Raw genomic sequence first — 4,216 nt, 5'->3', positions numbered from 1 at the left:
CGAACACTGGGGCCGTACAAACCGGCGCAGAGCCGCTCTCTCAAGTCTCAGCGACTGGGGAAGACGACTCCTTGGAGGAGGAGGACGGCTGGCAAAGGGCCACATACACAGCTCGGCGACTGAGGGGCTTCTTCTTGGGCTGCGTAGGTTTCAACGGGCCATTTCCCCCGCCTCACCTAGGCGCGCTGGGCAACCCCCCGTTCGCGCTGTCCCTTCCAGAGCAGGGCCACAAGCAGCCCGGGGTGTTTCATGGAAAGCATCGGCGCGGGGAGGAAGTTTCCTCCTCGCAGGCAGCCTCGGCGAGTAGCAGCGCCGCTGCCGCGCCGGGGGAAGGAGGGAGGGCCAGACTGCGCCTGGCGGCAGCGCTCCCCGCCCCTCCTCCTCTCCGGCTAGCGGGGGGGAGGCGGAGGGGGAGTTGTGGGAGGGTCTCTCTCCATTGAAATAAACAAGCAGCCAGTTATTAAAACGGGAACATGGCGGCCGCAGCCACAGCTTTATCTTGCAAAGCGAAGGTCAGCGTCCGCGGCAGCCCCGGCAGCCGGAGACATGACTGACCCCGGTAAACACTCCCGCATGCCGCCCCCTCGGCCGGGCTGTGGCTGAGCGCTGCCGCTGCTGCCTCCCAGCCGGGTTGTGTAAGCTCGGGGACCCGCCGTGGCTCGGGCAATGGTGGCGGGGGAGGCACAGAAAGGCAGCTGATGGCAGGGGGAGGGGGCGGCTGCTCCCCCTCCGCAGCGAAGGGAGAGGAGTTTGGGGGGCTGCGGGTGTCGCAGCGGGGTTAGCTCTGCTTCCAGCCAGCGGGGTGCAGTGAGGACTGGTGGTCAAGCAGGGGGGCGGGTTGCACCCTCAGTAGAAATGGGGCGATTACTCCCCCTCTGCTGAAGATGCGGGGTGCAGTGGGGGCAGCTCCCCCTTGGGGAGGGGGCGTGTCCCCTTTCCTGGCTGAGCGGGGGGGTGGGGGGGCGGCTGCTATTTCCCGGGCGGCAAAGGGGGTCTAGGACGGGACTGTTCGACCCCCCAGACACGGGGGTGCCTTGGGGCAGTGCGGGGGACAGAGGACCGTTCCCTTCCGCCGGCTGGGGTAGGGGTGTATGTGAGCGGCAGGGAAACTGTCGTCGTCTCCCCCTCCCGAGGGTAACGGGGCTGGGGGCTTCCCTCCCCCCCAGTTCCCAGCGCTCCGCGCCCGGCCACGGGCAACTTCACTTCTCTTTAACTTTCTGTGTGGGGGCGTGGGCGCGTGAAGCCGGGCAGCCCCTCCCCGCCGCCGGGCCCCTGCCCTGCGGCCGCCTACGCCCCGGGACTCCCGGCCGCCGCAATGCTGTGTGCGGCGCCGCCCGCGGGGAGGGGATCGCGGGGCCGGGGCTCGGCTGGTGCCGCTCGCGGGGCGGGGCGCTCGCCGAGGGTGGGGATGGGGGGAGGAGGCGGTGACGGCGTCAGTTGCTTCGGCTTGCCACAGCCGCGGGCAGCGCTGCCGTGGCGGGGCGGGGTGTCCCGTAGCGTGCGGGCCGAACGGTGGGGGAGGGTGGCACTACAGCCGCCTCCTCCCACCGGTTGCCGGGACCCCGGGTGCGCGCGCGGGGGGCCGGTGTCAGGTTACAAACTGCCACCCCTCTATATTTGCTGCGTTGCTGGTACTGAGCATGCGCATACCAAGTGAGCACGCGCAGTAACAGCTTGTGAAGCCGCTGGCTCGACACTGCCCCTTCTTCGAGGGGCGGAGTCTGTGCGGGGGGCCCAATGGAATGCACGGGCCGGTCAGACAGCTGGAGGCAGGGGAGGGGCTGATGGGGGAAGAGCAGGGATGTGGAGTAGGGACTGGGGTTCAGGCGGTGGTAGAGGGGAAATCGGGGGGGAAAGTTACAGTTACCACATGTGCAGTGGCTGCAAAAAAAAAAAAAAAAAAAAAAAAGTGTGTTGCGGGGGTAGCATTTTCTCTTCGAGGAGGGGACGTCTAAGCTTTGGCTGTCCAGGGCTGTGCTCCTAAAGTCACATTGTGTCCAATGCTCGCACAGGGCAGCACTTCCCAATATGATATGCTGTATTGAGCTGCTAAACGAGACTTGATTCAGTGAAATATTTAACATTGACCTATCTCCACCCACTTATAAATTATAGTTGTCATAGATGTTCTTAGTGTTTAAAGGAATCATTTATTAGTTTATATGGCTGAATAAAACCTCATATAAATTCAAAAAGAAGAACAGGAGTACTTGTGGCACCTTAGAGACTAACAAATTTATTAGAGCATAAGCTTTCGTGGACTACAGCCCACTTCTTCGGATTCACAGGCTTGTTTTATCTGCTGTTCTGGTTGCCTGAATGGGACTGTTTTTTTCCTTGCAATACACTGTAACTAGAGTTTCACTCCTTTAAGTTGTTTAAAATGTTGTTTTTCTTTTTCTTTTTCTTTCCTCATTTATGTTATTTAACATAGTGGAGATAGATGGCATTGTGTTATTTAATGTTTTTAATAACTAATCATGTAAAGTATTAATAGTTGCTAGTAGCTTCAGCAATCGTATCTCAGTGTTTCTACTATAGCACTTCCTCTTCGTATTATGACAGCTCTTAATTCTAATTTTTGGGGGGTTTTTTAGTACACAAGTTTATTCTTTGGGTCATATGACATCAGTGCTGACTGATTTCCTGTGTTGATGTCAAAACTTCTTCAGTTTCCTTTAATCTAACAATGGGGATTGCTTTTATCAACATTGTTTAGCCTATCTATCCAGCACTCTTGTCCTCTTTCATGAATCACCATTTTTGTATAGAACTTGATTCCCAGATAGTCACTACAGGCCAGATTTTTACAGGTTGGAAGCATCTAGATGTGTTTGAAAATCTAAATTTAGTTGCCTAAATACTAGGGCTGGCAATTAATTGCAGTTAACTCACACGATTAACTCAAAATTAATTGTGATTAAAAAAATTAATCAGAATTAATCACAGTTTTAATTGCACTGTTAACCAATAGAATACCATTTAACATTTATTAAATATTTTGGATGTTTTTCTACATTTTCATATATATTGATTTAAATTACAACACAGAATACAAAGTGTATATTATTTTGATTACAAATATTTGCACTGTAAAAATAAGACATAGTATTTTTCAATTCACCTCATGTAAGTTATATAATGCAATTCCTTTGTCGTGAAAGTGCAACTTGCAAATGTAGATTTTTTTTCCCCCTTACATAACGGCACTCAAAAACCCCCAAAACATCCCAGTGTAAATCTTCAGAGCCTACAAGTCCACTCAGTCCTACTTCTTATACAGCCAATCGCTAAGACAAACAAGTTTGTTTACATTTACAGGAGATAATGCTGCCCTCTTCTTATTTACGTCACCTGAAAGTGAGAACAGGCATTGACGTGGCACTTTTGTAGCCGGCATTGCAAGGTATTTACGTGCCAGATATGCTATTTGGATACGTGCCAGATTTGGATGCCCCTTCATGCTTCAGCCACCATTCCAGAGGACATGCTTCCATGCGGATGATGCTCATTTAAAAAAAAAAATGTGTTAATTAAATTTGTGACAGAACTCCTTTGGGGGAGAATTGTATGTCACCTGCTTTGTTTTACCCGCATTCTGCCATATATTTCATGTTATAGCAGTCTCCGGTGATGACCCAGCACATGTTGTTCATTTTAAGAACACTTTCATAGCAGATTTGACAAAACGCAAAGAAGGTACCAATGTGAGATTTCTAAAGATAGCTACAGCACTTGATGCAAGGTTTAAGAATCCGAAGTGCCTTCCAAAATCTGAGAGGGACAAGGTGTGGAGCATGCTTTCAGAAGTCTTAAAAGAGCAATACTCCGATGTAGAAACTACAGAACCCGAACCACCAAAAAAGAAAATCAATCTTCTGCTGGTGGCATCTGACTCAGATAATGAAAATGAACATGCGTTGGTCCGCACTTCTTTGGATTGTTATCGAGCAGAACCTGTCATCAGCATGAACGCATATCCCCTGGAATGGTGGTTGAAGCATGAAGGGACATACAGGGCCAGTGCTACCATTAAGGCAAACTAGGCGGTTGCCTAGGGCGCCAAGATTTGGGGGCGCCAAAAAGCGGTGCCCCCAATTTTTTTTTTTTTTTTTTTCCAGAGTTTCTGGGCGGACGGTGGCATGCTGTCAAGTGCGGCTCAGACTCCCCCTCCCAGTGCAGTGGCCGCTCCACTTCTCCTGCCTCCCATGCTTGC

General features: G+C 51.9%; 1 protein-coding gene across 5 annotated transcripts in view; it reads left to right on the top strand.

Moving 5' to 3' along the window:
• NCOA2 (nuclear receptor coactivator 2) overlaps positions 1-4,216 on the top strand; it is a 279,877-nt gene continuing 275,661 nt past the window's right edge. For 2 of the 5 annotated variants that reach the window (XM_034763070.1, XM_034763072.1), the window contains exon 1: positions 1-143. The gene's annotated coding sequence lies outside the window, so the exon portion shown is untranslated. Of the gene's footprint in view, positions 144-432; positions 560-616; positions 636-4,216 lie in introns of those variants that run through there. The other 3 variants (XM_034763068.1, XM_034763069.1, XM_034763071.1) reach the window with 2 other exon arrangements.

This window comes from Trachemys scripta, chromosome 2 (assembly GCF_013100865.1).
Source record: "Trachemys scripta elegans isolate TJP31775 chromosome 2, CAS_Tse_1.0, whole genome shotgun sequence".
Classification (NCBI taxonomy): Eukaryota; Metazoa; Chordata; order Testudines; family Emydidae; genus Trachemys; species Trachemys scripta.
Note: the sequence above shows the minus strand (reverse complement) of the source record. Positions and strands in the feature narration are given on the sequence as shown.